This window comes from Moschus berezovskii, chromosome 16 (genome assembly GCF_049115385.1).
Source record: "Moschus berezovskii isolate FMDL1 chromosome 16, NW_MosBer_1.0, whole genome shotgun sequence".
Classification (NCBI taxonomy): Eukaryota; Metazoa; Chordata; class Mammalia; order Artiodactyla; family Moschidae; genus Moschus; species Moschus berezovskii.
The window spans coordinates 48,011,463-48,038,996 of NC_142475.1; the positions used below are offsets into that span (position 1 = coordinate 48,011,463).

General features: G+C 39.2%; 1 protein-coding gene and 1 pseudogene across 11 annotated transcripts in view; both read left to right on the top strand.

The window, feature by feature from the left end:
* Positions 1-27,534, top strand: part of NCOA2 (nuclear receptor coactivator 2) — a 295,183-nt gene that overhangs the window by 138,739 nt on the left and 128,910 nt on the right. For 2 of the 11 annotated variants that reach the window (XM_055431639.2, XM_088844806.1), the window contains exon 3: positions 14,032-14,178. The exons of the other annotated variants lie outside the window; for them this stretch is intronic. The gene's annotated coding sequence lies outside the window, so the exon portion shown is untranslated. The remainder of the gene's footprint in view (positions 1-14,031; positions 14,179-27,534) is intronic. 11 annotated transcript variants of the gene reach the window in all.
* LOC129559848 (ras GTPase-activating protein-binding protein 1 pseudogene) lies at positions 4,780-14,025 on the top strand (annotated as a pseudogene).

The following is a 27,534-nucleotide window of genomic DNA, read 5'->3' on the forward strand; positions in this document are numbered from 1 at the left end:
AAGATGGGAGAAGAGAAGTGAAAAAGCTTGAAATTTCAGAGACACTGCCGAGTGTACCAAGTTTGAACACATTCTGAAATGCATGAAGACACAAAAAAATGTGTCTTCACAACTCTTTATTTTTCAGCTCTTTACAACTAAATTTCTTGAAGTTGGAAATCAGTTGACTCAAAATACATATACTTTATTTCTTTTATTACTTACACCTGTGTGCAGAATCCCTACGTTTTTCCAATCTCCTTATTCAGTTCACAGAATCTGTCTGAAATCTGTTCTGCAGAGTGTAAAGGGCTTTATCTGGGAACTTCCTTGGTGAGGCAGTGACTCAGGAACGAGGGTCAGTTCTGCCGGTTTAATGTGTAGAAGCCATGTTTGCGGACACGTGGGTTCAGACGCAGACGGTCTTCAGTCATTCTGGGTCTCCATGACGTTTCTTCCCCTCTCAGAGTGCCCAGGACCCGGTCCCACTGTGCATTGCTCACTCTTTGTTTGGAGCTTGGCAGAACAGAGAGCTGACATGATCCTGGTTTTAGTTTTTGAAGTTGAAAGCCCTAACATGTAAGCTCTGGAAAGCATTTAATCACTGTAGTTTCTACACAGGCAAGTCCGGGGAGAGCAGCTTTTAGTAATTTACAAAGTACGAAGTTGAGTATTTGTTCTCCTAAAAATCATACTTTACTCAAGCATTTAATTTAAAAAGGGGAAAGAGTGTCTCAGTTTTCCCATTAGAGAACACAAAAGAAGGCGCATAATGACTGCTTATTACATAAGCGTAACAGTTTAAATTTACAGCCAGGGTACCAATTACAGGTACCTTTAGTCAGTTGAAACATGTAAAACATTAATATTAATAAGCTCAGTCTCCTTGACAGTACTCTGGTGCTGACTTTGCCCCATTTCTCTGAGTGTATTACTTTCTATTAACTCAAGAAAAAGGCAGTGCACACCTGTCATTTACTCTGTACTGCATCTTGTTTATAATTAGGACCAGGAGTGAATGTTTATGTGAAAGACAGCAAAAAGAGGGCTCCTCCTTGCTTCAAGGAAATGTTTAAAAAATAAAAAAAAGTGTATGCCTGGGTTGCTTTCTTTAATGGGCCAAGATATATTTTTCAACATGTATCTTCCCTCTTACTGCATATTACAAATAAACACAATTTAAACAAAATTAGCATTCTGAGGTGCATTCATAGATTTTTAGTTGCTTATTTAATCTGCTTTGAAAACTCCTACAAAGCAGATACTCCATTGTAAATAAATATGGAGTAGGTAATTCATCATTGTTGTCTTTTATCTAATTGCTCATAGGTATGTGTTCCAAATAAATGAATTCAAGCATAATTTCATACAGCATTCTTTTTTATCAACCGCACAAGTGTATTTATTTGAACTGACAGTATTGACACTCTGTTGGCTAAGCAGGTTTCAAAATAAGTTTTCTTGTGTGCCACGGAAGCCAGAGTTTCTTCGACAAAAGCAACTGCAAATATTTTATTTTTAGTTGTTGTATGTAAAAAGAGGTCAGGAAAGATGGCAGGAAAGTCTAAAGTAGAATTTGTATTTTATTTTTTTAATTTTAAAGAAAATTTACATAGCATGGAAGTGCAGGCTGTCTGAGATAGCTCTGAACATAATTCTAGATGTTGGGATGTGATTTCTGTCAGTGAGTATCATCTGTCCTGTGGTAGTAATTTGCATGTAGGTGCTGGTACTGTAACCATCTTTATTTCTTAGTATCTTTCTTTTAGAGCTGGAAGGGGCCCTCGAAATTATATAATTCCTTTAAAGTTAAGGCCTATAGTCAGTAAACCATTTTCTGGCTCCTGCATAGTTACTTATGGGCTGTGCTGGGACACGAATCCTGATTCGTAGTTCAGTGGCTCATGTTATCAAACCACGGTGCTTCCCTGATTGTTTTTGTAAAGGAAATATTTTCACTGGTTGCTGTTAATCAAACACAGTGGTATGTGTTGAATCTGGTAACATTTGTAATTGAGGTATTGGTGAATATGTGTTATATGTAACATGTGTTTTGTGTATAACCTAAGGCACCCTGTGATGGACAGCCTGGCGTGCAGTCCATCGGGTTGCAAAGAATCGGACATGATTGAGCAACTGAACTGAACTGAAGGCACCACAAGCTATTAGATTGGAAATTAAAGTTTCCGCATTGGCCTATCTATGAGGTTTTTGTGTTGTTTTTTTTTTTTAGGATGAATTTAGATTGACAGAATGTAAATATATGTGTTTTGTATATTGGTTACAGTTATCATAAGAAAAGCCTACCTATGTTTGCTTTGAAATATATGAACTCAATTTGAAATAGTATGACACTATTAAAATTATATTTCCAAAAGCTGATATAATGAAAAATACTTTGTGATGCTGTTAGGCGAAAATGAATGATAAGATTCATTTTTATACAACTGATTTTTTAAAATTACATTTTGTTAAAAATTGTTAATTTTTGTTGAATAGTATCTTCAGAGAGTAGAAATATGAGTGTTTCCCTTCTTTCCTTACTTTTCCCTACTTTGCACATTTTTTCCTAGCGAACACTTTTTTCCTGTAAGAAAACATCCAACCTGTTAGGAATGAAATTATAAGTGTTTGTCCTAACAGATGAACTGAGTAGACAGCTAATATCAGCTAATAACAGTTTTTAAGCTTAAAAGAATCTATTCAACCAGAAAGATACTTGCTCAACTTACTGTTAAATTATTAAAAGTATACTTACAGCTTATTCCTTCAGTAACTGGTGTTACTTCCTCTTAAAAGTAGAGAATTTCAAGAGGGAGTATACCCTTCCTGGGTATATTGGTATACCCAGGGCTGATCCATGTTGATGTATGGCAGAAACTAACACAATATAGTAATTATCCTTCAATTAAAAAGAAATAAATTTTTGAAAAAATAAAAGGAAAATAAAGTACAGAATTTGTGTAGAATTCATATCAGGTGCTGTGCTGTTTTACTAACTCATTTCATGCCACAGCCCTTAGGAAGAGGTGGTGGTGATGGCGGTGATCATGATGGTAATGGTGGTGGTTATTCTTTCATGGAAGAAGAACCTGAGGCGTGGAGGTGTGAAATGATTGTTTCTGAGGCAGCATGTCTAGTGCAGCTACTGCTTGAACTAGTCTGGCACCAGCACCCATAATGTTGAATATTATTTAGTAGTTACCTAGATTTTGTGTTGTGGTATAGAAATGTGATCTAGGAAAAAATAGTCAAACTATGACTCATGTAAGACTTTGACAACAAACTGAATGTGCAGATTTCTGTTTGCTGCCATATCATGTAAAAGTCACTGTCCTGAGTGTCAGTAAATTTAGAGGATATGCTATAGGCTAAATGGTCTGCCAGAAATGAGCTTTCAGGGGTTGCTGTTGCTGCTGCTAAGTCACTTCAGTCGTGTCCGACTCTGTGCGACCCCATAGATGGCAGCCCACCAGGCTCCCCCGTCCCTGGGATTCTCCAGACAAGAACATTGGAGTGGGTTGCTAAAATTTCCTTCTCCATTTCAGGGGTTAGTGTAGCTAAAATAGAGATGTAGTGGGTCTGGGGCACTACTAAAGTGGGGAGGGGGACCTTGAATCTTAAGACAGTCAGGACAGAGAGATGATGGTTCCAAGAATGGGCTCCAAGTGAAAATCACAAGAGCAGACTCCAAATTGTAGAAACTGATTTCCTTGAATGCTGCTTCTCGTCTGGGCAGCTCTACCAAGCAGGAGCAGCAAGGATATATAGCAGAGGTTAATAATTCTTCTGAGGAACCAGGTAGGTAAACCACTCAGTCATTAATGGATTTCTGTGTTTCCTACTTCATGCAGGAAGTCAAACAGAAAATGATTTTATGTAAAGGAAAGTAAAAAGTTTATTGAGTTTATTCTAAGAGCATTCATGTTTATTCTAAAGAGCAATTTTCTTGTTCTCTATTCTTTTCCAAGCACCATTTACATTGGTCCTTTACAAGAGTAATAAATATTTACTGTTTGTACTTAACTTTATGTGATAAATAGAATGATAAAGATATTTTAAATATAGAATACTTTTATAACCTTGAGATTATTGCTTAGCGTCTAATTAAAATATTTTAATTGGCTGGTTTTGTAGGACCTCTTTTCTTTCATATGTTGGTCAAAGATGTCATCTCTCTCGCCTGGCAGAAAGGGAATTAATTTTTATAAACACTTCTTGTGGGAGGTGAGGATGTTGGCATCTGTTAAGAATAGCCTGATAGTTATTGAACTAAGTGATAAACACTAGACTCTTTCTTGCATGTGTGCATGCTGTCATTTCAATCTAAAAAGTAAAAGAAGCAAATGAAGATAGCAAATCAGAAACCGTCTCACACAGAGAACAAACCACAGGTTACCAGTGTGACGAGCAAAGGGGGGAGGGGCAAGACAGGGGTATGGGATGAAGAAATACAAGCTACTGTGTAGAAAATAAATAAGCAACAAGCGTATATTAATACCGCACAAGGAATATAGCTATTATTTTATAATAACTTTAAATGAAGTATAAGCTATAAAAATGTTGAATCACTATGTTGCACTCCCAAAACTAATATAATATTGTAAGTCAACTATGTGCACTCAATCCTGTCCGACTTCTTGCTACTCTTTGGACTGTAGCCTGCCAGGCTCCTCTGTCCATGGGATTCTCCAGGCAAGAATACTGGAATGGGTTGCCATGCCCTCTTCCAGGGGATCTTCCCAACCCTGGGATTGAACCCGTGTCTCCTGTGTCTCCTACATTGGCAGGTGAGTTCTTTACCACTAGCACCACCTGGGAAGCCTAGACTCTTCCTTACATAATGACATGTCTTTTCCTAATTTACTCATTCTTCATAACACTTCAGACAGGTGTGAATATTTTCATTTTATGGAGACTAATGAGAATTATGGCCAGAGGTAATATAGTGGAGCCTAAGTTAAAACAAGACCTTCTGACTCCAAGTCCATTAATCTTGTTGGGTAGAAATATATTTCTCAAGAAAATGTTGTCATTATTCAAAGCTTCAGGGATAAGCATTAATTGTTTTTGGTGAAAAAATTAGATCATATAACCTTTTCATTTCAAAATTAATTTAACCAGAGCAAAGTACTATGTTAGCTCCTGTGTGGGGAAAAATGAATCCATTCCTTTAAGAAGCTTATGGCATAGTCAAGATTGATGTACAGACATTAACAAAAAGACCAAGGGGTTTTAATTCATTGTAGTATACATAGGTATCCCACCAGCGCCCCCAGGGATATGTCTCCTGCCCCATGCCGACATCCAATCAGTATTTGAATGGATGAATGAATCCAAATTAGGACCCATTGATTAGGGAGGGGGCTTAGGAGGGGTAGGGAGATAAAACTTGTGACCAGTCTTGAAAGATAGCTAAGATTTAGATACTGGAAGAGAGGTGATGAACATGTAGCGGTCTCAGCAAGACATACAGCTTGAACGAAAAGGAAGAAAAGTGAACAAGCAAAGCCAGAGAGCCCTTTGTATAGAGGAGGAGGAGAAGGCCTGCTTGGAGACCTTTAAATGCTGGGTTAAAAGCCTTTCCTTTCATTCTCCAGGCAGTGGCTGCCATCAGAGATTGACATCTCGGGATCTGATGAGTGAGATTACCAAAGTGACATTGTATGCTGATTGCTTTGTTCCTGGTGCCCAGGTTGAATTTAGGGGGGAAATGGAAAGACCAGAGGAAGAGAGGCGAAGTCTTGGTTTAAAACAGTGGATGCTGCATCCCAACCGGACCAAGGTCCTGACATCCAAAAGTCAATTGGTAGATGTTTGAAAGAGAGAAATTCAGTTCAAGAAACAGAATTAAAAGTAGAATGACAGTCTTAAAAAGAACCAGTATCTGTATGGTGTGTTCTGATTGAGAACTGCAAAGATAAAATCTTATGTGGACTTTGAATGTTTATTCCTCTTTACCAGGTAAAAAACACATGTTTTGAACTTTTTGGGTTACTTATAACATTCTTTTCTCAGAGATAACTCCATTCAGAATTTGTTCTTTATTGTACCTATGCTTTTTATTTTTGTTTTTACTTTTACTCTTTGTGTATTTAATTGTTTATAATATTTGACATCATTTTGTATATTTTTGAGGCTTCCCAGGTGGCTCAGAGGTTAAAGCACCTGCCTTCAATGCGTGAGACCCAGGTTCGATCCCTGGGTTGGGAAGATCCCTGGAGAAGGAAATGGCAACCCACTCCAGTACTCTTGCCTGGAGAATCCCACGGACGGAGGAGCCTGGTAGGCAACAGTCCACGGGGTCGCAAGGAGTCGGAGACGACTGAGCGACTTCACTTTCACTTTTTGTATATTTTAAACTTGATGAGAAAGAACTCCCTGGTGTTCTAGTGGTTAGGACTCTGTGCTCTCACTGCCGAGGGCCCAAATTCAGTTGGTTGGGGAACTAAGATCCTGCCAGCTCTGAGGCAGAGGGTAAAGAAAGATACATGTATATGTATAGCTGAATCACTTTGCTATGTACTTGAAGCCACTTTGCTATGTACCTGATTGTTAATCACCTGTGCTCCAATATAAAATTTTTTTTAACTTGATTAAACATACCAGACTGCCCATTTTGTTTTTCACCTTGCTTTTTTTCCTATAACATTATGTTGCTTTGAGATCGTGTCCATGTATTTGCCAGTCAGTTCATTGTACTGTATTCCATTATATGACATGTCACAGACTGTCCATTTTCCTCTTGATGAACAGTTAGGCTGTTTCCAGTGTTTTACAACTGTAAGTATTCCAGCAGCAAATGTTTTTGTGAATGTCAGCTTGTATAAATGTGAGAATTTCTCTGGGGTATTACTTGAGGGGGGAGTAATAATTTGTAGGATATGTGACTTAAGATTAAATTTTTGACAGTGTTAAGGGTGTGGAATGGTATTCCATTTTACTTTTAATATATATTCTCTGATTACTATTGAGATTATACATTGGTCATTTTGGTTCTTTTGAACTGCCTATGATATATTTTGCCCATTTTTCTATTGGGTTATATTTTTTATATTGATTAATAGTTATTGATATAGTTGAGATACTTTAGGTTGGCATTTAAAAAAATATCCAACTTTGTTATTTATTTTTGGCTTTTCTGGGTCTTCACTGCTGCACGGCCTTTTCTTTGGTTGCTGTGAGTGGGAACTACTCTCTAGTTGCGGTGTGCAGGCCTCTCACAGCAGTAGCTTCTCTTGCTCTAGCGCATGGGCTCTAGGCATACGGGCTTAGTGGTTGTGGCACACAGGCTCAGTGGCTGTGGTACACGGGCTCAGTTGCTCTGCAGCATGTGGGATCTTCCCGGACCAGGGATCAAACCTTTGTGCCCTGCATTGGCAGGCAGCTTCTTAACCACTGGACCACCAAGGAAGTACAGGGTTGGCATTTTTAACTTTTTGTTAGTGCTGTAGCTGTTCCTTTGGCAGTCTGATAAGACTACATCAGCTATGAATCTAGGCAACATTATATTCGCTAGAAACAACCCCTGATTGGTTAAATGCATCTTGGATAGGAGTAAAAATGAAATATCAATACCAGATGGGGGAGCCCTAGCCCTGATATTTCCCTGGGAGTATTTCCCTCACCAGGACTTTGGAAGCTTTGCCTGTGAACTTGTTAAAAGAGATACTGGTTTCTATGGAGCAGGAAACATCTAAAAAAACAGCTCATATACCCATCCCGTGTAGAAGTGAGGGGTGTATGAGCCCAGCCAACCCCTGGTCTAAAGCTCCCTGGCTGGGCAAGCCCTGTTCTGTCCTGTAACCTCCTTCTCAGGAGACTGGGGCCAGATGTTGCTTTGATGGTTCTGAGTGTGAATATTTAGTTGAACCTAAGAAAACCCTTTAGTAAATGTTGCAGCTATACTCATACTTAAGATTATCTGAAAGATAAAGAATTAGCTTCGGATAAATATCATACCTCCATGAAATATTTTTAATTTTCTCTTAAATTTTCTTATGATGCATTTTAAAATATAATTTGTACATCTTGATTATGCAGTCCTGATCCTAATTAATGGGCTCTGTTGAGGGAAGAGAGAAGTATGATTTATGTTTGGGTGGCTCTGGTATGTGAGTTTGTTGGTTAAAATGGAGAGGAGTCAGCACCTGTTGTTTTCCTGCCATGTTCTGATCATTTTTGACTGGTTTTGACTGTTCCTAGTAATCGACTTAAACCGATGGAACTCAGCTTGATGACTTTCAGGCCATGTTGGAATACAGGCTCAGGCATGTGGTCACATTTCTACAGATTTTTAGCTCACCCCATCAGTGTGGTTTTTCTTTCTCATGGAAGCATATTAAATCATATGATTTAATAGGAAAGTCATGTTTGATAGGTGAAAAGTATTTTATATACATTTTAGGAACATATTTATCTTGAGCCAGAGGAATGTATACTTTGCCTTTGCCTTATTCCATTTAAAAATGTCAACAAATACATTTTGATTCAGTTGTTAGGGTTGTTCAGTTTGACTTCTAGGTAGATATGTAGGTGTATCTTTATATTATTTTTAATAAACTATTAAAAATTTTCAAACGTTTAGCTAATCCTTGGTAGACAGATGTATAATTGAGCCAAATAAGAATTTGACTGACCTTTGATTTTTTTTTTTTTTAAGAACCAAAGGAAAATGCTGAAATTAGTGGCAGAAACTGTAGGCCTACCTTGTGATTTAAAAAATAAGAGGCATAAATATGGCTTTTTCCTAAAAATGACAGTGCCATATATATGAGAATGCATTCTCTGCTTGCTCACTGCTTCGTTTCCTTAAAGATAAAAAAGAAATAGTTTCTTTAAGATCGAGGCAGAAATTAAGGGAGCCTTCTCAGGCTTTCCCTTTTACCACATTTGCTATGCACTGTCTTAGCTAGATTGTGCTTGTATCCACTGACTTCCTGTCCTTCCTCTCTCCCCAAGCTGGTATAAGCCTATTAAAGTTGCGTGTTCAGTGCATGGAGAGACCATCGTTTGCCTGGCAGGATGTACCAGTCTTCTGCGGCATCCCAGCCATGCCCATATCAGGGCTGTGACTCAAGGAACTGCAAAAAGAGTGACCCTGGTTTCTTTTTTCCATGTTAAGACCCAATTGTCAGTACTTTGCTTCTCTATATAGAAGTACTTTCAACATGCATAGATTAGAGCAATGCATATGAATCCACCTATATTACATGAGGACTGGGCGTGTTAATTATCCTGTGTATGTGTTTGATCATTAAATTTACATGAAAATTAATACAGTATATATTACTGTGTGGTTAAAGAACCATATGTTAATACAATGTATATTACTGTTATAGGTAAAGAACCAAGTCAGATTCTGGGTGTGAATCCAAGCTCTGACACTTAAAGTTTAAAATGGGGAAAAGATAAATGTCTCATTCTTAGGGTTGTTATTAAATGAGATAATGTGTGTAAAGGGCTTAGCACCAGGCTTAGCACTTACTAAGCACTTAATAAAATTTGACTGTTCTTAAGATCACTTTATTTGAAGCTTTGATATTTAAGTGCTGGCTAATTTCTTTTTCTGTAATTACTTCTTAGTATCTGCTATGTGTACCGAATTTTTTTTAAATTTAACTTTATATGTTTTACTAAATTAAGACTCAAATTGGACTGCAGTGTATCACCATATTCACTATTTGCCATATCCTAACCTTTTTACTCTAAAACGAGATCATTTCCCATGATTTTTATCATTTCTTCATCTTTTCTGTTACAGCATATTGTCATGTCAGCAAGCAATGGGGTTAGCTTTGAAGTTCACCTTTTATGTAAAATACTGTTTTATTTTTGTCATTATCTATCATATGAACTCAGATAGTATGGTTCTTCCCAGTAGAATGTCTATTCACCAGTTCATGTTTCAATAATTATAGTGATTTGTTTCACTTTTGTTAGGCTCTGTGTAAATGTTTGTAGTTGCTAATCATTTTTTAGCCAGAAGCATCTAAGGAATGAATTTTTCTATCAAAGTAAGTGATATTGGTTATGTTTTTATGGAGCCAAATTGATAGCCTTTTGTATCTTAAAAGTGGGAGACAGGGGTTAGTGTACTTTTCATTCATTTTCTTAGTTGGTGATATAATGGTGCTTGTGATACTTAACTCTCAAGTTGAACATTTAAACTATTAAATTTTTTTCCTCATTATTCTGTTTAAAGCAAATGATTAGGTATGGCGTCTACCTCAGCACCAAGCGTAAATAGGCCCTTAATCCTCATTAAACTCTACCTACTTGGAAGTACTGGGGCCAAGAAATATTTTTGAAATGTTAAGATTTATTTCCAGTGGCCGCGTCCACGTCCGCGTGCTGCGCCCAACAGCCTCGCGGGGCAAGAACGAGCCGCTGCCGCGGCCCGGGCCCCAGGGTGATCTTGGGGCCTGGGGCCCCGCGCGGCCGGATCGTCAGCTTTTCCCGCTCGCTTTCCCCGCGCACCAGCCGAGGCCTTCCTCCTTTGCCCTTACTGTGTGCCAGGCGTTGTGCGGTGAAACTTGTGTGTTTCCCCTTTACTCCTGAAACTCCCCGATGCGATGAGCTTAAAGGAGAGACTTGAGCTGGAGTTTCCAATTTAATGGAACCATATAGTGCTTATAGTGTGAATATAATCCTTGGGAGTCTGCAAGACTATAAGAGGTTGAATTGACCAAAGCAATGGTTATAGAGAAGCCTAGTCCCCTGCTGGTCAGGCGGGAATTTATGAGAGAGTATTACACACTGTTGAACCAGGCCCCAGACATGCTACACAGCTTTTATGGAAAGAACTCTTCTTAAGTCCTTAGGGGATTGGATTCAAATGGAAAGCCAGCAGATGCTGGCTATGGACAGAAAGAAATCCATAGGAAAGTGATGTCACAAAACTTCACCAATTGCCACACTAAGATCTGCCACATTGATGCTCATGCTACTCTGAATGACGGTGTGGTGGTCCAGGTGATGGGCTTGCTCTCTAACAACAACCAGGCTCTGAGGAGATTCATGCAGACCTTTGTCCTTGCACCTGAGGGCTCTGTTGCAAATAAGTTCTATGTTCACAATGATATCTTCAGATACCAAGATGAAGTCTTTGGTGGCTTTATCACTGAACCTCAGGAGGAATCTGAAGAAGTAGAGGAACCTGAAGAAAGACAGTAGACACCTGAGGTGGTACCTGAAGATTCTGGAACTTTTTATGATCAAACTGTCAGCAATGACTTAGAAGAACATTTAGAAGAACCTGTTGCTGAACCAGAACAGGAACCTGTATCTGAAGTCCAGGAGGAAGAGTCTGAGCCAGTATTGGAAGAAACTGCTCCTGAGGATGTTCAGAAGAGATCTTCTCCAGCACCAGCAGACATAGCCCAGACAGTGCAGGAGGACTTGAGAACCTTTTCTTGGGCATCTATGACCAGTAAGAACCTTCCACCCAGTGCAGCTGTCCCAGTAACTGGAATAAGTCAGAGCTTAAAGAATTTTTTCAAAATTATGGGAATGTGGTGGAACTGCATATTAACAGTGGTGGGAAATTACCCAATTTTGGGTTTGTCGTGTTTGATGATTCTGAGCCTGTTCAGAAAGTGCTTAGCAACAGGCCCATCATGTTCAGAGGAGAGGTCCGTCTGAATGTGGAAGAAAAGAAGACTCGAGCTGCCTGTGAAGGGGACCGCCGGGTTAACTGCCTGCGGGGACCTGGAGGCCCTGGAGGTGGGCTGGGTGGTGGCATGAGAGGCCCACCTCGTGGAGGCATGGTGCACAAACCAGGATTTGGAGTGGGCAGGAGCATTGCTCCAAGGCAGTGAATTGCTTTTCACCAGTTTTCAGGCAGCAATACAAACTAGCTCCCACAGAATGATGAATTTCTTCAGCCAACCTTGGTATCTTGGAATATGATCCTAGTCTATCATAAACTGCTTAAGATTGTACAATTTTAATTTTTGTGTTAATGGTGTGTGCTCCTTCTCTCCCCTGCCCCCCACCTTTTAGTCCTTCACTTCCAATTTTGTGGAATGATATTTTAGGAAAAATGGATTTTTAAAGAAGAAAAAAAAAAAGACTGAATTTCTTTGCTTTATTTGCATATAGAGACTGGCTTTTTTTTTAACAGTTTCCCCAAAGGAATGTGTCTTGCTTCTTACTGACATTTGGTATGTTTCATTCATTGGACTATTTCTTACTTACTTTCTATGTGTTTCAAAAGCCTGTGAGAATTACAGGATTTGATAAACATTTTGAAGACCGGGAAACCCAAATTGTTTTCCTCTTTGAGAGTCATGACTATCTTCTGGTGTGGAGAAATTGCCATTGGAAAAGTTGACAATTTTGATTCTCGTTGATGTGGTTAAAAACTGAATAAAAGGTGTTAGTAGAGTTTTCTTTTAAAACATGATCACAAAACAGTTCCAAAATATACTGTTTTTGACATTGGAATTTAAATTGTGAGATAGGTCTAAATGTCTAGAATGCAACTGATAAGCTTTTCTTGAACTGTTAGATTTTTTTTGAAATAGTTTTTTTCATGTTTAATTTGTATTTGTAAAAAAAAGAAAAAAGAACAAAAAAATTTCCAAATCTAAGTAACACAAAACCAGAGGAAAACTGTTGTGCCTTCTATTTATCTTTGATTCCAGTCTTGGCAATTGTTTAAAAAAAAAAAAAGACCCCTAAAAAAAAAAGAAAAAGATTTATTTCCACTCTCTGAGTGTTATTCATATATTTACAACATCTAAGCTGCTGGAGAATTGACTTCTGTTTGCTTTTGATTTAGATATTAGGGGGCTGTGGTTCTAATTCTTTCTTGGTAGAGGTGTTGAATATGAAGAGATGACTTAGAGTATGTGTCTTCTGTCAGATTTTCCTCACACGTTATATTTGGCTCATTCCTCTGACTACTAAGTCTTGAGTTTAACACCTGAATCAGGGACACAGTGCAGTGAATATTTTCTTTATTCTGGTATTTTAATTTCTCATTTACATATGGCATAGTTTATCCCAGTCATAAGACTTTTACATGGCAGGTCTCCACTCAACACAAAATCGGAAGCACGCAATAAAAATACAGGATTGAGGGTTCTGCTGAGTTTATCTTGTCCTTATTTATTTGTTTCTTTGACATATTCTTTAGACTTTGAAGTTTGAGCATAGTCTGAGACAGCGTTCTAATCCTAGCTTTGTATTTAAATCGTAGTAAACTATTATGCACCTAATGCTATGTAGTACTTATTTCTTCATCTAAAATTTTATGAATAATACTAATTTCTCTCATGTTTTAGTAATACTTAATTTTTCACTATAAACGCCTTAATTGTCTCTGGAATAAAATGGTTTTTTTTTTTTTTGGAAGTACTGCAAAATTGTTATGGTTGCTATCAAATTTAACAATTTAAGCTTACATTATATACCAAGGTATCATAAGTGCTGTGGAGAATACAAAGATGAGTAATACACAGACTCTGACATCAAAGAACTTATAATCATAGTGCTGGGCCTCTTTCAAGTTTATAATATACTTAGGGTAAATTAAGTACATAAACATTAATAACCAGGCTATACAAAGAATATAGTAGTGTTTTACATTTGTGTCCTCAGTTTCTGATACATTGCCTGGCACATACCAAATGATCAATACATGTTTCTAGATTGACTGAAAGGTGCTGTCAGAGTAGTTGGTGATTTCTTAGGACAGAGATAGCAAAGGGTTTCTTGTATGAAGGGCTCAGGGGTGACTTCAGGAGGAGGTGGCCATTGATAATAACCTTTGGAGGATCAGTAAGATTTACATAGGCAGAGAATGGCAACAGTCAGTTCACTCTCAACAGAAAGGGACAAGATGCATGAATGATTGTCAGGTCTAAGAGCACTGGGTACTCCAGCTTGGCCAGAACTGAGGACACAGAGCTGGAGGAATATTTGCTCAGAAAACCTGGAAAACCGGGTAGATTGTACAAGCCTCCAAATGCCAGATCCTTATTTGATTTCATAGAGAATAAGAAATAAGAGAAAAAGAAAGAAAACTGACAATTTTTTTCTTTTTAGTCTCTGCTGCATGTTAGGAACTGTGATAGAAGGTTATCATCACCGCAGTTGGTCCTCAATGAATTAAGGATCTTAGTGTACGGTGCCTTCTGCCTTCAAGTTCACCATGAAGGGACTATAGCACCAAAATTTGATACTGATCCTGGGGTAAGTGGAGAAAGGGAGAATACCTGGAGATGTTCCTGGGGAAGCCTACTTTAGAGAGGAGGAAGTTCTGAGTCTTGCAGAGGAATTGGAAAGAAGGAGATGTGATCAAGAGAAACTGTAAAAGTAGATATTGGAAATTGATTGGGCTTGAAGACAGAGAAGGGATAGTTACAGAAAACTTACTGGGTGACAGATGCTGAAAAGCAGCAGACAGAGGAAGAGGAGTTTCCTCAGAGAGGTGAGGGGTCCTCACATTTGGGAGAGAGGTCGATGGAGGGCTGAAAGCTGGGCACTGGAGCTGAGTGGGGTCCTGAGGCTGGAAGTATCCATTGCATCCCAGTTTTACTGATGTGATCAGAGGAACTGCATTGTCAGTAGAGTGCCTTTATAGCCAGAAGCAAAACCAGGATTGTTATTCAAACAACAGCCATAGGGTTTTTTGGGTATTTTTGTTTGCTTGCCTGTTTGGCTTGGTGGCAGAGAGAAGTAGACTCAATGTAGATCAGGGAGGTGAGGTTGGAAGCATGTTCATGCAGTGTCATTAAAGCCAAGTTTTGAAAAAAGTACAAAATTCAGTTTCTGACAGAAGTTGAATTGTACCAGGCTTGAAGAAAAATGGTGAGACAATATTGGGGTTGGCCAAAAAGTTCATTTGGGTTTTCCTGAATATCTTACAGAAAAACCCAAACGAACTTTTTGGCAAACATGTATCCACGGCTCTCAGGAGGGCCAGAGACCCAGTGGCTGTTTGGAAAGGTGAAGGGGTGGTGTTGGCTGTCCCGGCGATGGAGGCATGCTACCTGTCTAAAGATCGAGCGGGAAGGTCCTTGCTGCCCTAGCTGAAATGCCCTCAATTTCCCTTCTTTTCTCATCCCTCTCCATTCTTTTTCCTCCTTAGCACTTAGCACTAGCTCACATGTGGCATCTTTTTACTCATTTATCTTGTTTATTGGCCCTTTCTAGATTGTTAAGGTCAGGAGGGCAAGGATTTTTATCACTTTCACCACTGTAACCACAGTGCCTTCAGATAGTAAGGACCTCAATGAGGAATAGATGATTGGCAGTATAGTGATTTGCATAGTATCTTTTTCCTTTTTTATACTGTAAATGTATTGAGCAGTTGTCTCTGTACCCCTCATAATGCCTTGGCATAGTGTAACTTAAGCATGAAGTTTTATTTCCAGAAGTATCAGAGAGGAAAAACAGGGGATGTGGGATTCATCTGGTCTGAGGTTAAAATTTTGTTCTTACTAATCTGATTCTAGGTTACCAAACCTCTCTCTAAGCCTCATTTTCCTTAGTTGTAAAACAGGGATAAATTAATACCTATGTTACAGGGCTATAGAAAGGATTAAAGAGATAATACATGTCAGAGTGGCTGGCATATAATTTGTACCTACTAAATATTAATAAGTGGTGTTTTGCAATGTTTCAATTGTGTAACCCTGAATAAGTTATTTAACCTCACCGAGCCTCAGTTTTTTCATCTCTCAAAGGGGAAGATGAAGCCACTCTCGTATGGTATTTGGAGGGACCATTGGAACGCCACATACAAAAACACCTGGCTGGCCCGATGCCTGCACACTTGGGGATCATTAAGCATGAGTACCCTGGTACTGGGACGGCAAGCACGGCTTCATCTCTGGGGCCTACTATTCATCTATTCCTATCGACTATAGCGACTGTCTGGGGGTGCTAGGTCCGAAGAAGGGAGAGGCCTGCACTCAGGCTCAGAAATGATTCATTAGCAGGGTCTGCCGAGCCAGGGCGACTAGAGCACACATGTACTAAACCTCACAGATTCCATACCAAGGTCCAGCCTTGAGAGACTCAGTCTTCATTTCATGTACCAGTGTTTTTACCTTTCAGTTAGCACATATCAATTACTCTATTCCACAGGAAAGTAGAAATAAATGAGGAATCCTCTGTTAGCTTGGATGATCGAGAGTTACCTGTGTGTGCTCTTCATGGCCTGCTTAAGGAAGATGTTAGACACCCAACCTGTTCTGTGTTCTCTCACTTCTGAGATAATGAATAAATTGTTCTCTGACCTTTTCGTTGAGCTTCTCTTGCTTAGTTGACGTGTGGTTTTATCTTCTGTTTTGTAGGTTTGGCAGAAAGTACTCCTAACTTTGGGGGTAATTTTACTTAATGGACTACTAATAAACTAACACAAAACCCTTGAAGCCTTGGGCACACAGCAGGTGGCTTCACCAGGCCTGAAGGTGACGATGATTTGGCAGCTGACAAAGAACACTCTTTCATTGAGGCAGTAGGCGATATAAGCAAAACTCTGAATACGAGGACATTTTTTGACCTTGCCTAACTAAAATATGGCTATATTAGAATTTTAGGAAAATTCTGGTCAAATATACATACTAAAGGTACCATTGTACCCATGTTTAAGTGTCCATGTCTGTGGTGTTAAGTACATGCACGTTTTCGTACAACCATCACCAATATCCATCTTCAGAACTTTTTCATCTTCCACAATTGAAAGTCTATACCTACTGAACACTTAACTCCCCATTCCTTACCCCACCCCGGCCCCATTTCCTGGCAACTACCATTGTACTTTCTGCCTCTATGCATTGGACTGGTCTAGAAAGCTCATTTAAGAGGTTCTAATCTTTTTTGTGACTTACTTATTGCACTTAGGATGTCTTCAGGACTCATCCATCTTGTAGCATAGGTCAGAATTTACTTTTTATAACTGAAAAATACTCCATTGTTCGTATGTATGTATAGACATACACACCCCACATTCATCTGTCAGTAAACATTTGGGTTACTTCCACCTTTTGGCTATTGTGAATAATGTTGTTAAGAACATAGAAGTACAAATACTTGTTCAAGTCTCTGCTTTCAGTTCTTTCGGGTTCTTACCCAGAAGTGGAATTGCTGAGTTACATGGTAATTCTGTGCTTAGTTTTTTTGGAGGAATCACATACCGTTTTCCAGTTTACCTGCCACCAGCAATGCACATGGGTTCCATTTTCTGCATTATTTCTCCTTGGCAATATTTATTTCATAGTTTTTTTTATAATGACCATTTAAATGGGTGTAAAGTGATATCTCCTTGTAGTTTTAATTTGCATTTCCGTAATGACCAGTGGTGTTGGAGCATCTTTTCATGTACTTTTTGGCTATTTGTATATCTTTGGAGAAGTGTCTTCAATTTCTTTTACTATTTTTTTATATCAAATTGTTTGGGTTTTTGGTTGTGTTATAGGAGTTCTTTATACTGGGTATCAATCCCTTATCAAATAGATATGATTTCCAAATGTTTTTCCCTATTCCATAGATTGCCTTTTCATTCTGTTGATGGTATCCTTTGATGCTCAGAAGTTCTTTATTTTAATAAAAGCCAACTTACCTATTTTTTCCTCTTGTTCCGTGTGCTTTTGATGTCATATCTAAGAAATCATTACCAAATCCAGCATCATGAAACTTCCCCCCTCTGTTTTCTTGTAAGAATTTTATTGTTTTAGCTGTTATGTTTAGGTCTTTGATCTGCTTTGAGTTAATTTTTGTATATGTAAGGTAAACATGGCTTCCCTGATAGCTCTTGGTAAAGGATCCACCTGCAATGCAGGAGACCTCGGTTTGATTCCTGGGTTGGGAAGATCCCCTGGAGAAGGGATAGGCTACCGACTCCAGTGTTCTCCAGCTTCCCTGTGGCTCAGCTGGTAAAGAAGCCTCCTGCAATGCGGGAGAACTGGGTTTGATCCCTGAGTTGGGAGGATTCCCTGGAGAAGGGAAAGGCTACTCACTCCAGTATTCTGGCCTAGAGATTTCCGTGGACTCTATAGTCCGTGGGGTCGCAAAGAGTCAGACACAACTGAGCGACTTTCACTTTTCAAAGTAGAGTCCACCATCATTATTTTTGCATGTGGATATCCAGTTTTCCCGGAACCATTTGTTGAAATGACAAATATGAAGGCCCCATTGACTCTTGGCACCTGTGTCAGAAACCATTCTACCATGTATGAGGGTTTATTTGTAGGCTGTGTTTTTAGACATAAATGTAGGTATCTTTCTTTATGTGTAGTCTCATCATTCCTCACTGATTTATTGCTACAATTTTCTGACTATTCTTCCCCACGTAGTATCATTTCTTGAAGTTCCTCACTATGGAAATTTTTCTCTTTTAGAAAAACAATCATCTCTTCAACTGCTCAGAACCTTTCATGGGTTCCTTATTCCCCACAGGATGAATTTCAGCCTCCTTAGCTCTGCAGACAGGGCTCATCCTAGCCTGATCCATGCACACCTCTGCAGCCTCTTCTCCCACCATCTTCTTTTTGGCATTAATACCTTTCGGCTGTGATCATGCGGATTTCATTGGATCTTGAGTAAGAAATGTGTTGTCACGCTCCCCTGCTATACCTTTTTCTCCCCTTCCTCACACACTGGATAGAGTCCTGCTTGTCCTACTGTCCTCTGAAGCCTTCCCTGGCCCTCCCCATTCAAAGTTAGGCACTGACTCTCTTCGTCCTAACAGCCCATCTTGAGAAGGCATTTCTGATCATATACATTTTGCTTACTTCTCTCTTTGCCCTTGTTGATGATGGGCCCCTAGAGGACAGGGATTTTTTTTCTCCTGTCCATTTTTGTGTCCCCACTGTCTGACTTAGTGCCTTACATGACACTGTTCTGAATAAGTACTTGTTGAATGAAATGAATTCATCCACAGCTACAAAAGAAACAAGAGTGAGAAGGAAGTGAAAGACATCAGGGCAGGTGTCGAACATGTTTTTCCTTTGTTATAAATTATTGCTGCAGCCTGTGAGGCTTTAAGGAAAGATGACTTTTTTTTTTTTTTTTGCTTCTAATGATATTTCCCCTCTTCTCTTAGACTGGCTACTATGACATACCCTCTTGCTCACCAGGGCAAGTAATATTATGAAAGGAAGGAGTGACTAAGGAGAAAGCAGGAAAAGAAAAAGCAGGGGTGAGGGGGAGAAGGAAGAAATCATCCACCTCGTTTGAAAGCGTTTAACAGGGGACCCTTGAAGCTGCACCAGAACTGGCTGTGGTGCGGAGATACAGCACTGTGCTGTGCTGTGCGAGGTGGTCTTCCATACACGCAGCACATGCTCCCCACTGGTGACTTGTGTCACAAGTCCCTCTCATGCCCGTGGAAATGGAGAATAGATGAATAATTCACTATTTGCCTCAGAATATAGCACCTCCACCAAGAGAGACTTTTTTTTTCTGTCTCTTCTGTATTTATATGGCCGAATTTGTGAACCAATGAAAACTTTCAGTCAGATCTTGGTTAAAGCAGACTGTCAAGAAAAAACAAAAATCCTTATTATCAGTTACCTGCGTAGCGTTCCTTTATGATCCAGTGAGAAAAGCAAGTCCTCGGTGCGTGTGTGGCTGTCACTCTCTTTTGACTCTATTTGGGAGAAGTTAATACGTAGAGGAGGCAGAGAATAGTAGAGCGAGAAGAGCAAGTCTGGTTAATCTACCAGGGTTTAAAGAGGACAAGAAGGTGTATTTAAGGCCATTAGCCATCACGGTCAAAGGGTATAGTTCTTCCATTTTGTCCCTGGAATCTCATTCCCATCTAACCTTTTAAAGAAACAGTATAGTCTAGTCTTGGCCTATGGTTGCTTTTTGAACTCTTAAGAACAGCTGGGGAAATTTTCTCTTTACAATGTAAATGGCTCCAAGGTTATGAATTGAAAAGATCTAACTGGAGACTGAGAAGTTATCCAAGGTTGGGAATTTGAGATGGAAGAATTTTAGAGTCCCAACACGAGATGGCCCTCACGTATTTTGTTTTGTTTTGCTTTTTAAGCCCCACAATTTTATAATTCTAAATGGTCGTTTATCCCATCAGAGCCTTGTAGGGAATAATGCCAATCTCAGAGGGCTGGATTAATCAGTGAGTCAAAATTCTTGTGGTCTTTAATCTGCTCCCTGAGCCTTCGGCATTTTTAGAATCCTAAGGAATAAAAGTTATAACTCCTGATAGACAGCTGAGGTTCTCATTCATTCTGGTTATCAGATCACCTAGGAATTTCATTTGTAACCCAGGGTACTCAGTGACTTCAGAGAATAAATGCACCTCTTGAAAGGGCGACTCTTTGGAATGGTTTACATGTGGACTAACTGGGAAGAATCAGATTCAGTAGTCAAAGCCTCTGAAGTCCTTGGATGAAGCACAGATGCTGAGCTGGAAATGCAGTGTGCTATTTGTATATTATTTCATTCCATGAAGTGGCAACTTGGCAGAGTCGTATTTAGAAGTGATTGTACTCTCTAGTCCTTCTCCTCAGCTGTCTTTTGTGTGGGTATAATTTCCTGCAGTCGTATCATAGACATTTATGCGCTGCTGTTTGCATAAGCCTTTTATTGGAAATAACCCAGCAAAATAGCACTCGCTGCTAGCTAGCTTAGCACAGTTGGGCCTTCTCGAAGACGTACTGCCCTGCATATCAGAAGAGTGAATTCTTTAGTGGGCTGACAGCCACAGGCAGCATATTCTCAGAGAGGCCTTCTTTCTATCCCTGGCTCCCCTCTTGAGGAAGAAGGCCCAGAGAGCCAAGTGACATAATTCTGTGCACACAGGTGCCTAATAAAAGCAGCTAGTTCAAGTGGGTGTTATTACTTTTCACTTTATTGACTTATACTATGTATGCAACTAATGCCTTATTGCATTAAAAATGTTTTTAACACAAAGATTGACTATTCCATGACATTTTATCAGGTTTTCAAAACCTGATATTTTGGTTTAATATAGAATTACAATCATACTGGACTAACAAATTAATATCATAAATGACCTAAAGTTTATTCACCCCGCAGCTTGTTAACTGTGACACCTTCAGGATTTATCTCATTTTTAATCATTTGAATTAATAAAATGTCTTAGTACATCAGGAAATCTTTGTCAACTAAATATTTACCCTTTTTTTTTTGGTACAGTGAATTCTAGTTTTTGAGGTTTGTATAATGGAAATTTAGAATAGTATTTATAACTCTCACCCCCGTGTATCCTTCACTCAGTTTTAGAAGTTATCAACAATTTACCGTGTTTTAAAATTATGGAAACTTTATTACGGGTTTAAAAATTGGAATTAAAATCCCCTATGGTATCATCCACCTAATCCAACTCTTACATTTTATGTATTCTCTTCCATTCTTAGTATAAAGTTATAAAAGAAAGATTGTTTCTCTTTTTGCTGAACATCATATCAAACTAAGGGCTAATAATAGCTGCCATCAATTGATGTCTTCCTGTGCCAGGCTCTGGGCTAGTTCATTTCAGTTGCTCGGTCATGTCTGACTCTGGACTGGTTGCTTTCCATATAATTTATAGATTCTTCACAAGAACAACACAGTGTCGGCCCCACTACTTTCCCCATTTACAGATAGGGAACCTAAGACTCAGAGAAGTTAAGTAACTTGCTCAAGGTTGTATGTCTAGCAGTGGAGTCAAACTAAAATGTAGTTCCAAGGCCATATTCTCTCCTCCCTGTAAAGTGGCCTATTCAAAAGCATTTTTTCATATTGCTATATAATTACCTTTTTAAGGAAAAAGAAATGTCAGTACTTAAATTTGACCGTTTAATCTATAGAGGCAGCGCTAGGATAGATGATGGTGAGGATTTAGAGAAATAAAGGCATGATCTCTGCCCGTCAGTGTTTATGCTCCAGTGCAGAGGAAGCTAATCCCTAAGAGACACTGACAGAGTACACAAAACAGGGCTTTGTGTTGTGTCGTTAGCTGTAAATGTTATAAAGCCTCTACAGAGATGGAAATGAAGAAGGAGCACACCCCATGTGTAGGGAAGGCTACTAACACATGTAGAATTTCAGCTAAGATTTAAAACTGACAATGTCAAATGTTGGTATGGCTGTGGGACACTCAGATCTCTTATGCATGGCCCGTGGGAGTGTAAAGCTGCCTTAGAAAACACATTGACAGTTTCTTACATTTATCCACGAGCCCCCAGTTCGATCCTAGGTATTTACCCACCCGAAATGAAAACTCATATCTATGAAAAGACTTGCACATGTGTACTGGTAGCAACTTTTATTTAGTCACCCCTTCCCCTCATTAGGTTTCTTTTTCTGAGTAACAGATTATCACAAATAATTCCCAATTATTAGCTCACCATCCTATAGATCTGAAATTGAGTATGGCGTCTGTGTTATTCTCTGTGTCAGCAAGAATGAGTTCTCATCTGGAAGCTCTTGGGGGAAAATCCACTTTCAGCTCATTCTTCTTGTTAGCAGAATTCAGGGTCTTGGATCAATGGGACTGAGATCCTGTGTCCTGCCTAGGTGTTAGCTGAATGCCACTCTCTGTGCCTAGAGGTCATCCATCTTTCTTGACATTGGATTTCTTCCATCTTAATGTCATCTAAGGTTTATAGAATCCTTCTCGGACTTCAGACTTCTAACTTCTGCTCCTGCCTCAAGGAGAAAATGAATTATGATTAGGCCTCAGTAATCTTCCCTGGACTTCCCTGGTGGCTCAGTGGTAAAGAATCTGCCTGCCACTGCAGAAGACCTGGGTTCGATCCCTGGGTCGGGAATATCACCTGGAGAAGGAAATGGCAACCCACTCCAGTATTCTTGCCTGGGAAATCCCATGGACAGAGGAACCTGGCAGGCTACAGCCCATGGGGTTGAAAAGAGTTGGACAGGACTTAGCATCTAAACAACAACACCACCACCTCAGTAATCTCCCTACCTTAAAATAAGCAGTGCCATGTAACATAACCTAATCATTAGCATGAAAATCCACCATATTGACAGTGCTGGAGATTATGAAGGATGTGTACCTTAGAATGTGGGACAATCTTGCAGAACCGTTTTAGAATTCTGTTTACCACAAGCCCCCCACTGGAAACAGCCCAAATGCCCGTCAAAGGAAAGTAGATGAACTGCTGTATAGTCACACAGTGAAATTACCCTGAGCACTGAAAAAAAGCAAATTATTAATATATGCAGTAACACAAAACGTGATGCTAAAGAATCATGAAAAGTACTTATTGTCTGATTCCCTTTGTTTGAAGTTCTAGAAAAAGCTAAACTACTCTGTGATAGCAGAAGAGGTACAGTTGTAGGTGGGGTGAGGGGGTGGGCTCAGGAGAGCTCTGCTGGGTGATGACTGTGCTATGTATCTAGATGGTCAGTTCCATAGGTGCTTTCACTGATGTGTGTGTTAGTCACTCAGTCATGTCTGACTCTTTGCAACCCCACGGACTGTAGCCCACCAGGCTCCTTTGTCCATGGGATTCTCCAGGCAAGAGTACTGGAGTGGGTTATTCCTTCTCCACGGCTTCTTCCCAACCCAGGCTTCCATTGATAAGAATGCTTAACTTTATTCTTAACATTTGTTTATTGCCCCAAATGTAAGTTTCACCTTATTACTCTATTGAATTCTTGTTTGACTTCTCATCAGACTTTTGGTGTAAGAAATCAATCACAATTATATAAATAACACCATCAGGAAACCTTAAAGCTAGAAACAGCTTTACAAACCATTCAGCCTAATTCCCTTGTCAACACTTATTCCCTAGTGAAGAAAAAGGGTTAAACTTGATAAACTGGAGTCTGATGCAGCCATCAGCCTGCCCTCAGAAGGGGTCTAGACAGCTTCACCTACTTGTACTTGCCAGCAGAAAACGTGACAGAGGGACAGCTTTGCTAACTGCAGTATGTCTTGAAGCTTAAGCGTAGAATCTGGATTAAGACATTTTACTTGGAAGTTTTGGCAAGTGACATTTTCTTCCTGTGATGGTTTTGATCAGTGAATTCTCAGCAGATTTTGGCTGAGAAATAATTTGTGAAAACTCCATGGGGCGAATTCATGTCAATGTATGGCAAAACCAACCAATATAATATTGTAAAATAATTTGCCTCCAATAAAAAATAAATTAATTACCAAAAAAAAAAAAAAAGAAAACTCCATTGTAGCTGATAAAGGACAACATGGTGGTAAAGAGTGCCTGTGACCTCACCTTAGCTCACAATAACCAAAGCTTTGATGATATTGTAAGCAGAAAAAGGACAAATAGGTGGATGGATTTCACAAAACTACCCCCTGTAGTTTTTATGGTGTTCTTTTAAAAAAAGAAGTGTTCTCTCATACCTGCTATGGTTAGTTTCCTATGATAACATTAATTTCCTATGATGCCCTGGCTGATTATTGATTTTAGATTTTAAGTACACAATGAAAATATTTAGATGGCTGTTAAAATCATTATAACTTGTAAAAGTGCTTTGGCTTTTTTGATGAGGTATCACCAGGTGTGAGCATTTGAGTGTTTTAAACATATTTTCTTGATGTCTCAATTCCTCTGCTGGAGTCCTCATGGAAGCTATGCTCACTGACCTCTGTGTAGTCACCAGAGGCTTGGTGAAATGTTAGGACCATGTTCCAGCAGAGTGACCCCGGTCCCTTCCAGTGACTGGAAGAGAGTTAGTCAACACCCATGCCATCCTGCTCGAGTTATTTATGTGTCGAGTAGTTAATTAAATTAAAACTAAAAAGTTTCAGTATTAGAATTATCAAAATTTTGGGGTTCTTAGAAATTACAGAGTTTTTTGTATAGGTAACTTTTATGTGGTAATAATTCCTTCTGTCTAGTTGTATCTATAACAACTTTTGGTTTTTTTCCTATATTAAAGAGTGTAATTTTGGCTTGGTTTACTTAGGGATAATGCAGTTTGTGTAAAATGATTTGGTGAGGTGAAAACTGTCTTGATCTCCAGGTACTGAAACAATTCTTTAACTATCTACACACACACATACCCCACCCAAATACTGTCTGATTCCACTTAAACAAGGGGTCTAAAGTAGTTAGATTTCACAGAAACAGAAAGTAGATGGTGTGTACCAGAGCCTGGAGGGAAGGGGAAATGGGAGTTGCTGTTTAATGGGTGCAGTTTCAGTTTTGCAAGATGAAAAAGGTCGGGAGCACTATTGCACAACCGTGTGCATAGGCTTAGCTCTACCAAACTGTACATTCAAAAGTGGTAGCTTTTAATGTTGTGTGTATTTTAGCACAGTGAAAAGTTAAAAAAGGAAAATACCTGCTGTGTTTTCCATTTATGAGATGAGAAAACCAAGGCAAGAAATAAAACCCAAATATGTCAGATGGAGCTTCCTCCGTTGCCGTAGCGGGCCTGTCTGTCTTGTTTTCAGTCCAGGAGCAGCAGCCCCCTCCCAGTGGTGTGACTTTGCTTCTGGGGCCACTCCTCGGCTCATCTTCCTCTCTGCTTTCCACTTCTCAGCATATTCTTACGCTTAAACTCCTTTCCCAAATTGCTTGTCTGATAGATTTAAGAGTTTTTTTTTTTTTTTAGTGAAAACAAAGATAGCAGATAATGTCATCCGCCACTGTCTCTTTGCCTAGCACTTCAACCTGTTACCAAGGACATTAAAAAAAAAAAGTGTGGAGCAACTACCGTGTGTCAGGCACTGACGTAGTGTTTCCACATGTGTGTTTCGAAAGTTGATCGTTTATCAGAAATCAAACAAATTGGCCAGATTCAGAGGACCTTTTGATTTTTTTTTTTTTTTAATGTTTTGAAGATTGTTTTGGCCATGGTAATACTTTTCTTTGTGGAATAACCTAGATTACATAGGGTGCATTTCCAATAAGGATACATTTTGATGTTGGAAAAGGGTGTTTAACATGTGTTTTGCTAGTACATGAAACTAGTTAAATACCAATGTTTGGGCAGGTATCATGTCTCCCCCAGTGTTCTTGAGGCCAGATGTGTCAACTTTATATTACTGGGTCAAAAGTTCTAGAGAACAGGAGCAGACAGGTCTCCTCTGTCCCACTGGAGCATTCGTGGCCAGCGTGCTGCTTCCTGCTGCACGGAAGACCATGCATCAGAGTGTTTGCATCAAGCAGTTATTTTTAGCAGCAGACCTAGAAATTTTTAGTATTTCCATGTTACGATAGACATTTTAAATATATTATGATCATTCCAAGAAGAATAAATAATTTGAGACACGTGTATGTGAGTGCATGTGTGCATTTTGCACGTGTGTGTGTGTGAGAGAGACATCCCCTTAATAACAGGAGGGGGTAGAGGCTTATTCAGTCTATTATCATAAAGCTCTGCTAATGTAGCTTCGGAGTCATGTGACCACAGAAAAGGCTATTATCTCAATGAAAAGGAAACTGGTTTTTAGAGCAAGCAATAGAATAGAAGCAGGAAGAATTTTCGAGTGTTCCACCATGCTGGATTGTCAAAGGGGGATCTGTCTGATCAGCAGCTAAAAAAGGATTTGTGAGGCTAGTTTGTCAGCTATCGTTAGAAGCAAGTGATGGAGGAGGTAAGCGGCAGGGTGCCCAGCATGTGCTCAGGTTTACATCAAGGCATAATGTTGGTTTGGGTTAACAGAAAAGATTTGTCTCTGAGGCAATAAATTAATTGCTAATTGTGAGGTTGTTTTACTTTTTTTTTGTTTGGAAGAGTGATGTATGGTATTTTTATTTACCTCACTGGTGAAGATCAGGACAAGCTGCCGAGCTATGGTTTGAACGACAGAGGCTGTGGACAATTACAAGGTGTGTTTCACAAGTGCTCTGACCTAACATCTGGCGGTGTTCTTGGTATTTTGTGTGCCTGTGGATTGGATGTGTGTGTTGTCGAGGGAGAACTGAGCATGACAACCAGGCAGTGACAGCCTTCTCAGGATCAAATAGATACAAATGCGATTCAAATTGATTCTTTTGTGGTCCCTGTTTCTTTTGTGTTTATTTAGCAATTAAAGGTTTCTTGCAGTTTCTTTACAGTGGCCAAATAGTCTCTTGCTTGTTTTAGGAAATGAACTGGTAAGCATTTTTTAAATTTCCAAAGAAGAATCCAAGGTAAATTTTACTTATTAAGGAATAGATACAAGCTTGCTGTTTGTATCTCTGTTCATTTTTTCCCCCAATATCCTTTTGTAATTTTTTTATCCTGAAAAAAGAGCTTTGCAGTGAATTTGAAATCATCTAAATTTTGGTTAGGTAATAATTTGGAGGGGGAGGGTTGAGGCCTCGAATGAATGATTTATTTTGTATACAATGCCTAACTTTCTCTGATTTATTACATCCTTCTGCTACTATATGCAGAAAGCTGAAAGCATTCTGTTAATCTTTGGACCAAGCTTGCCCACTTTTGCTGATGCTAATGCTATTAATTCTCTTAGCAGTCTGTACTCTTTCTCTTAACCTTGGAAGTATAGTACTTAAAAATCTGAAATTGATGAAAGATGATCATAAGCTTTATCTGAAAAGGGTTAACTCTTACAGTATGAATTCTCTAATATGTTTTTCATTTAATTTCTAGACCAGATATACACATCTTTGGGTGTGGGTATGTTTC